A 10000-nucleotide genomic window follows, 5' to 3' on the forward strand; every position below is an offset into this window, starting at 1 on the left:
GATTGTCTGGTGTGAATCGGGAAAAGGGTAAGCCTCATCTGCACGTTACTGCTCAGTGCAGATCTTCACAAAACTTGTTGCAAAGCCTGACGCGATGGCAACGTCTCCTTTACCGAATTAAAAGAATTTCTTAAATAAACATCGACGTGTTTACTGCCTATGATTGTTTTAAAGTGGACACTGAATTAACTAGAACGAACAGAAAAAAGAAACTGAATGGAAAGTGTCAGCAGTTTCTCAGTAAGTGGAAAGACAAAGCTTGTCGATCACGGATCTCTGCAGATCTATAAAAACAGACATATATTGCAGTGTTTTTGAGGCGATGGGAACGTTTCCATTACCTCGGACTTGAAAGAAAATTTTTGAATGCCTGAGATATGCCAAAATAACATGATTTAAACAGCGTTATGACTTTGATTGCCACTGTCGATTTCTCCCGCTAAAAGAATATGCTCGAAAAATAATGTTTGAACGTCGTCATCGAACCCGCGTTAGCGCAGTGGGTAAGACCACTCATTCTCAACCCAAGAATCCGTGGTTCGAATCTGCATTGAAGCCTTTTTTTTTTCTTTTTTTTTTCTCGCGAAACAGCATATGATTATGATAACAACCTGACACCACACAATGCTGAAACAGCAGATTATGTCTATTGTCTCCTATCATTTATCATAATATCACGGTACGGTCTGTCCAGTATCCCCAAATGTAATGCAGTGGACAAACAACCACCACCACCTAACACCACACAGCAGTGTGTAGTTAGTATCACTGTATGTGCTCTGTCCAGAATTTGTATTTCTTTCCTTTTAATTGTGAACACGAAAAAGGTCATCGTCTTCGAACACAACCTACCTGCTAGTTGACCTAACTCAGTGGGAAGCTGGTTTTTAGAAGTTTTGGATTTCGGAACGAATCTCAACGAAATAGCCCGTTAGTGATTAGGAAATATGGCTTAATTCCGGACACTTACATCCTGTTATTGGTATGACTGATTTTTTTTTCATACTATGTTTAACCCAAATTTGGTATTGGCAGACAAAGGTATTTCTTTCCAGAAAAAAATGGTAATGTTAGAGTTTACCACGGACACACAGACACACAGACAGACAGACAGAGAGAATAATAATAATAATAATGGTATTTATATAGCACTGGATCTTGGGCAGAGACAAATCAGTGCGCTTTCACACCAACCATTCACACGCATGCATAACTCGAAAAATTTAGAAACTGAAGACAAGGAAGGGCAGGCAAGGGAAGCTATTTTGGGAAGAGGTGGGTTTTAAGGACAGACTGGAAAGAGCTGAGTGTGGAGACTTGACGAAGCGAAAGAGGAAGTTCATTCCAATCGCAAGGTCCAGAAATAGAGAAAGAACGGCGGCCAACAGTCGAGTGTTTGAATCTGGGGATGCGTAAACAGTGGATCCGAGGCCGATTGTAGTGAGCGAGATGGAGTGTAGAGGTGAAGGCAGCCGCAGAGATAGGAAGGGGCAGTTTTGTGATTGCATCTATAACATAGAGTGCTGATCTTGTACTTTATTCGGTCTGAGAAAGGGAGCCAGTGATGTTGCAAAAGAGGAGTGATGTGCTCAGATCTAGAGAGAGAGAGAGAGAATCGAACACCTGGTTAAAACATAGACTCACTTTGTTTACACAAGTGAGTCAAAAATGAAAAACAGTTGATGGCTTAGCAGGCAGGCTTGTCTTACGCCTCATGGCCATTGGCGGAAGAAAATAAAAAGACTTTTGTCGCGAACACATACAGGCACAGAATCGTGCATACATCTTAATGTCTTTGTACAACTTTTCATGTACCTCGGGGTTCTTTTTCCCCTGAGAGTACTCCACACAATGTTTCTTTTCATAGAATCGAACGCTTTTCCGAAGTCTACGAGTACTACCCACAGCTTAGTCTTAAGTAAGATTTAACTTTGGACTAGAGTATAACATTAAGTATAGAGTGAATACATGATCGACAGTAGTATAACCTGCTGTAAAGCCCGCCTGTTCCTCCCGGTTTTTTTGTTGTTGTTTTTTTTCTTTCAAATTCTATTTCTGTCCACTTTTTATGTCTTCTATTTGTTGTCTGTTGTCAGAGAGAGAGAGAGAGATGGGGAGGGGGGGTGGGGAGAGAGGGAGGGAGTAGAAAGATGGAGGGATGGGGGACACAGAGAGAGCATGAGGGAGCACAAAGAAAGGAAGTAGAGAGGGGTTCAGAGAGAGAGAGAGCACGTGCTGAGACGTGGTGAGGAGGGGGATGGGTGTGTGTGGGGGGGGGGGGGCGAGGGCAGGGCAGGCGGATAGAGAGAGAGAGAGGGAGGTGGCGGTGGGGACTTGGGGGAGTGGCGGAAAGGGCCAGACACAGATGTAGACAAGCAACACGAGATGCCAGACATGGACACAAACACGTGCTAATTGCGCAGGATCTCCACCTTGTCTCACTCTTCGCCTTATCACCTCTCGCTGTTCTGTCGGACGAAGATTGATACTGCGTGGAAGGTATCAAAAGTGATAGGACGTAGCGTCTTGCTGTGGAGTATAGTAGTGTGTGTGCGCGTGTCTGTGTCTGTGTCTGTGTGTGTGTGTGGGTGACCGTGTGAGTGTGTGTGTGTGTGTGTGTGTCTCGGATGGGGGTATTTATCTTGTTTTTTTTTTTTCTAAGTGCAGGTGAGTGGGAGTGGGGTGATAATTGATAATGATATGTACACCCAGCTTTTCGCACCTGCCGCTGTGATGTGAAATGACATGTTGGCCAAGGCTGTCAAGAGTTCACAAAGAAGCAGGTGGTTGGTGTCAAATTGGTGTTTGTGGGGGGGTTACAGATGCGTGGGCTTATTCATGATCGTGTGTGTGTGTGTGTGTGTGTGTGTGTGTGTGTGTGTGTGTGTGTGTGTATTTTGTGCGCGCGCGCGTGTGTACGTGAGTGTGTACAGTGTATGTGTATGTATATCTATAAGTGTATGTGTGTGTGCGTGTGCGGTCCTATTGAAGTAGGGTGGGCAAGCTATGTGTAGAAGATTTAAAATACGCGCTCCCATTCGTGCGTGCTTCTTTGTAGGTTTTTTCTTCTTTTTTTCTTCTTTTTTTTTTTCTCTCTCTCTCTCTTTTTATCTTGTTTGTTTGTTTTCTAAGTGCAAGTGAGGGGGTGTGGGGTGATAATTGATACTGATCTGTGCACCCAGCTTTTCGCACCTGATCGTGTGTGTGTGTGTGTGTGTGTGTGTGTGTGTGTGTGTGTACACTGTATGTGTGCATATGTGTCTATAAGTGTGTGTGTGTGTATTTTGTGCGTGCGCGTGTGTGTACGTGAGTGTGTACAGTGTATGTGTATGTATATCTGTAAGTGTGTGTGCGTGTGCGTGTTCGGTCCTATTGAAGTAGGGTGGGCAAGCTATGTGTAGAAGATTTAAAATACGCGCTCCCATTCGTGCGTGCTTGTTTGTGGGTTTTTTCTTCTTTTTTTCTTTCTTTTTTTTCTCTCTCTCTCTTTTTTTATATTTTGTTTGTTTGTTTTCTAAGTGCAGGTGAGGGGGAGTGGGGTGATAATTGATACTGATCTGTACACCCAGCTTTTCGCACCTGCCGCTGTGATGTGAAATGACATGTTGGCCAAGGCTGTCAAGAGTTCACAAAGAAGCAGGTGGTTGGTGTCAAATTGGTGTTCGTGGGGGGGTTACAGATGCGTGGGCTTATTCATGATCGTGTGTGTGTGTGTGTTATGCGTTAGTGCGTCGGTGAATGCGCGTGTGTCCTTTTATGTGGCTATCAGTTGCTCACGCGTTCATACTCTGTGTGTGTGTGTGTGTGTGTGTAGGCGTCTGTGTATGTGTGTTTTTGAGTGATGTGTGTGTGCGTGTGTGTGTGCGTGTGTGTACTCGCGCTTTCCGTTACACGTGTGCGTAACAATGAGCGCATGTGTGTGTGTGAGGGGGGGGGGGGGGTGGAGGGGGGAAGGCGGGTAGACGATAACGTGTATACGCAGTTATCACACCACCTGACACTATAACTGCCAAATGTTATGCTGGCTAAGCCTGTGTCCCTTCACAAACACACCTGCTTCCAGGAAAAAAAAACCCAAAACATTTTTTTTTATTTAAACAACAACAACAAAAACCGGACACCTTGTTTGTTCTGACTGTGCGGAATGAACAAGATCTGTGATGTCAGTCAACACTGTCACCACATCAAGGTAACTCTTCATAAATCCTGTTTCTTGTTCGGGGGCAGTTGGTGTAGGGTGATACATAAAATTAGTTATCATCCCTTGGTGGAAGGTAGAGATGTGTGGGTTTATTTACGATCGCGGTGGGAACAGGAAAACACGAAAAGGTAGAAACTACCAAAAAAATGCATAGCTAACATGCAATTACATTTAACAACTGTCAGCGAACATTTCGTGCGCAGATTGGACTATTCAGCCATCTGCGCATTCACAGATAGATTCACCCCCCACCCCTCTCCCCCATCCCCCAGCTGGATGACAACGATGGTCATCATCGATCTCGATGGACACACACCACCACATTTAACAGTAACAATTCAATAATGATAATAATAATCAGAAACCATTAACACAATTCTGAAGTACATTAAAGGAATGTAGAAATAGGGCTATGAACCTCGTCAGAAATAACTTTCCAAAAATCCTCTGCAGAATAGTTATTCTCTTTGAAATATTTGGTCAAGAAGGTACCTAACTGCTGACAGTGAAACAAACAATGATGCAAGCTGAACTGCTTACCACAGATGCATGTAACATTTTTATTATACTTTGTCTTCAGCGCATCAAGTTTTATACGGAAGAAAGTAGAGGTTATTAATCTTGTATAGCAAGCTGATGGATTCGGTATATTTTCTTTAATAATATTATCGGGGAATAATGTCCCTTTAGGTTTAAAAACTTTTCCTTCCATCGGTTATGAAATTGACCCCATGCTGATTTTTCTAAGAAAGTGTATGCCTCTTTTAGGGAAAGACGGATATGTATTTTTGTCGATTTTTATGAATCTTGTGTGTGTGTGTGTGTGTGTGTGTGTGTGTGTGTGTGTGTGTGTGTGTGTTGTTTCGATGGTTCTGGTGTGAATGCGTGAGCGTGCGTTTATATGCGTGTGTCCGTGAGTTCTTCCCCTTTGTCCTTTTACTCCCCCTTCTGCTTCCTCTTCTACTTCTAATATGATATCAATAATATTAAATGATTATAATAGCAGCAGCAGCAGCTGCAGCAGCAGCAGTAGTAGTAGTAGTAGTAACGATGATGGTGATGACAATAATAATTGTGATAATAATGATAATGATAACAAGAGCGCTTTCAAACTTTCCATAGCCATTTACCAAAAACACGCGGCCAGACACACTCACGCACGTGTACGTCCAGTGGATGCCTATTAGGAATGGAGTGCCTTAATTGTGTAGAGAATGCTTGAACAGGAATGATTTTTGGAGTTGCTTTAAAATATGCGAGTGAGGGATTGGAACGGACTGACAAATGCAGTGAATTCCAGGTTTGTAGGTATAGATCTGAAGAACTGGAAACTGTCGTAGTCCGGTTATATAATTATTAATTCATCTATTTCTGTTGGGTTTGGGGGGTAGTTTTTGTTGTTGTTCTTGTTGTTTTTGTTTGTTGGTTTCTTTTTCTTTTCTTTTTTTTTTTTTTTTTTTTTTTTGCGTGTGTTTATGTAAGTTTGTGCCTGTCTATTTGTGCGTATGTGTTAGGGTAGCTGTTAGATACACATGTATGTTAAAATGTATGTATGCAGTGTGTGTGTGTGTGTGTGTGTGTGTGTGGTGTCATTTTGTTGTGTGTGTGTGTATGTAACATTGATGTAATGTTTCAAGTTAACAAAAGCGTTTTTGTAAAGCACCTCGAGCAGATTTCTGGATAGTGTGCTATATAAGTATCCATTATTATTATTATTAACCAGCGAACTTCTACATGTGTGATCCTCATGGTGAATCTCCTTCCACCGTCATGGAATGGGAGGGGTGGGGAGGGGGGATGATGAAGCAGTGGTAGAGGTCACCATGGATACCACAGATGCATGCCTGCCCGTCTGTCTGTCTGTCTGTCTGTCTGCCTGTCGGTCTGCCTGCCTGCCTGCCTGCCTGCCTGTCTGCCTTCTGCCCGTGCTTTAAGTACTACAATCATCCAGGAAAGGTCGGAGGGTGGCCAGAGTACCTGTGGGGTGCAGTCCTTCCTGACTGGGGAAACAGCTGCAGCGTGCTGGAGAAGCACGAGCAATGGCCTTGCGGTACTGTGTAATAGTAACATGCCGCGACAAGGGAGCGAGAGTCTGCGGGTTTACCTTAGGACTCCACCCGCCCTCCACAGACACACCCCAGCGGCACCGAAGATTTCAGCACCCGTGAGGGGTGGGGGTGGGGTGGGGGGGAGCAAGCGGTGGCCCAGTGGGTATGGGTGACTGATATGGATACTTATATAGCGGCCTGCCCTCGTTTCAGAGCCGGACCAAGCTCTAATCGCTGTAACAAACACGGAGTCATTGTTTGCACAACTTGGCTGCCTACCTGGGTAGATCCGACTGACCACTTATCATTGGGGCGCTCGTCATTCTTTTCCTGCGTCATTCAATCAGGTTTCAGTCACGCACATCCACACTCATACAGACATGTAACATTTCACGTGTAAAGGCCGTTTTTTGTTGTTGTTGATTTACCCCCGCCATGTAGGTAGCCACACTCCGTTTTCGGGGTGTGTGCATGCTGGGTATGTTCTTGTTTCCATAACCCACCGATCGCTGATATGGATTACTGGATATATATATATATATATATATATATATATCTGTGTGTGTGTGTGTGTGTGTGTGTGTGTGTGTGTGTGTGTGTGTGTGTGTAAACACAGAAAAGCCAATAGCATTGTTGTGAGTGGAAAACAGTTAGAACTGACGTTAATTGTATGTATATTTGATGACGTGATTCATTCAGGTACAAAAAAAAGAGAGAAGAAATGATTGACGTATTGCATTATCAGCTGAAACAAGAAAAAAATACAATGATAAAAACTGAAGATATACTCATAAGCAATTAAAAATGCAGTTGTTAAAGTAGGGATATTGGGCAAATCCTGCCAATGGGACTGAAAGCATGCCTTTTGGAACACACATACTTTGGACCCCCTCCCCCCTCCCCCGTCTACAATATTAGCATGGGAAACACAACATTGGCTTCGCTTTGATGATTAACTGTGTAAGGTCCAGTTATCACAAACAGCAACACCTGTAACCCATCTCTCATTTCCATTCTTCACATTTTTCTAGAAAATCTTGTAATTAGATGTACACATGTGACATTGAAAGACATGACTTGCTTCAACTGCTGTTTTTATGATAATATTGTCGACTGCCTTGTTGATCTAACGTAGCTTTGTGCAAGCTGAGAGAATGGGGGTCGGTCCTATTGATGAACAAGCAGGACAAAAGGACATTCTTGGCAATCCCTCAGATACCTTGACGCAGCGGGACATAAAGGGGGAAAGGCAGCAATGTTCGGAAAGAAGCTGTGTGCAGTGACATGACTACCAGATTTTAAGATCATGTCAAATTTTCCACCTGAGTGGAATGCGAATCGACCAGTTAGTCTAGCAGATGTTAGAAACGAGACATTTCTGGTTGTGATCAATGTGGGGACAGTTTCATGAAGTTGGTCCCTCTTCTGCTGGTTTCTCAGACACTACACGTCCCCTTGTTTTCAATTTCGTTTCGATGCTTTAGCCTCAAAACGGGTGTGTGTGGTTCATAACTTACCCAAAATATATTTGATGCTTGAGGACAATGAAACTTGGCAATGTGAGTTGACGAGAGGGTATACAATGACCTGCGCTACTTGATGTCTGTCTGAATAATAATGAAAGCCAGCGTCATTGTCTACAAATTGTCACCCAAAGTGTCAAATTATATAAAGACAGTTCGCCAACACCGTCACATTTCATGGTGGCCACTTAAATACCTCCACGCAAACAAGCAGGTTTTGTCATGTACATGCTTGTCATCAGTGTGTGGTGAAAGCAAAGCTGAGGCCTACCTGGTGTCTTTCCCCTCTTGTCCGACAGTGCTGGTCCCACCGGGTAATCCATGAATGGCACGCACTGCTTGTCTCACTATCAAACTACGAATCACTTCATAACACTTTCTAACACCAGCTGGTTTATGCAGTCCTGGGTGGGGCGCGGGGGCTATACACAGACCTGTATACATGTCTTCTTTATAAGTCCTACATAATTTCCTTCTGGTTTGAAATAAAGGAGTCAACCTGCACACAGTCACTTCATGTTGTCACAAATGTCATTCAAAACTACAGGTGTGTACAATGGATGGTGACAGCTGTTCCCTTATGGCTGTATGATGTGCTGACCAATTTTTCGGCCAAAACCACTGCTGCTGACCCATGCAGCGAGAATCAGTGGACCAATAAATAGCAGCTCCAAATACGTGGCTCAAGGCTTTATCCACACCATAATTGACATATTGACAGGTATGCGACGGGCGCAATAGCCGAGTGGTTAAAGCGTTGGACTTTCAATCCGAGGGTCCTGAGTTCGACTCTCGGTAACGGCGCTTGGGTGGAGATTTTTCCGATCTCCCAGGTCAGCATATGTGCAGACCTGCTAGTGCCTGATCCCTCTTCGTGTGTATACGCGAGCAGAAGATCAAATACGCAAGTTAAAAGATGTAATCCATGGTTCAGTGGGTTATGGAAACACGAACATACCCAGCATGCACACCCCCGAAAAGGGAGTATGGCTGCCTAGATGGCGGGGTAAAAACGGCCATACACGTAAAAATCCCAGTCGAGTGAACTTGGGAGTTGCAGCCCACGAACGAACAAAACGACAAAGTCAGGCAAGCAAGCATCTCCTCGGTGTACGGCGTTGATCCACAGTGAGCCAGGTGAACCCTTGACGTTATGTTTCTCCTGTGTGTGGTGTCTTTTGCAGCAGTTTCAAAACAAAATTGATAAATAAACGAAATAAAGCAATGAAATATGATACAAAATAATACAACAGGAGAAGGAGAAGCAGGAGTTTAACAAACAAAAACAAAACAAAACAAAAATGAATGTAGCTTTGTCTGGTTTGTGTGTGTGTGTGTGTGTGTGTGTGTGTGTGTGTGTGTGTTGGACACATTGGCCTTTTTGCGAGTTTGTTGTTGTTGTTGTTGTTGTTATCCCGGTGACATCGGTCCGCTGTTGAAAGTCGGTCACCACAGCTGGCCGCCCGACCAGTCGCCACGTGAGGGGAGAAGGACGTTATCCTCCGGGTCACTTTCAACCCCACGCGCCCTCACCTGCCCGCCCGCTTCATCATGAAAATCACAGTCCGACTTCATCTTTTGACACTTCTCTTTCTGGCGTTTCTCTGCTTCTTGCAGAATTTGACCTAACTCCTCCTGTGTGCAATCCAGCATTTCGTAAGAATCGGTCAAAAGATTCTAATCATCTATTTCTACACCACCAACGTCAAGCCAGTCCTTCTGTATGGAGCAGAGACATGGAGGACAACAAAGAAAACCACCAGGAAAGTGCAGACATTCATCAACAGCTGCCCGAGAAGGATCCTCCAGCAGATACGCTGGCCCGACACTATCAGCAACGCAGACCTGTGGCAGCGTATCAGCCAGCTGCCAGCTGAAGACAAGATTCGGCGCAGAAGATGGAGATGGATCGGGCACACCCTGAGGAAGCCAGACAGTAACATCACCAGGCAGGCACTGAAATGGAATCCCCAGGGCAAACGGAAGAGAGGAAGGCCAAGAAACACCTGGCGACGTGACCTCGAGGCAGACACCAAGACGATGGGGCACACCTGATGACAATTAGAAAGGGCAGCCCAGGACAGAGGACTCTGGCGGACTGTTGTGAGCGGCCTATGCTCTGGGGGGAGTGATGGGCATAACTGACTGATTTCTACACTACCACCCCTTAACTGCCCCCCCCCCCCACACACACACACACACACTACACAACACCTTCCATCTACCCT

This window comes from Babylonia areolata, chromosome 7, assembly GCF_041734735.1.
Source record: "Babylonia areolata isolate BAREFJ2019XMU chromosome 7, ASM4173473v1, whole genome shotgun sequence".
Taxonomy (NCBI): Eukaryota; Metazoa; Mollusca; class Gastropoda; order Neogastropoda; family Buccinidae; genus Babylonia; species Babylonia areolata.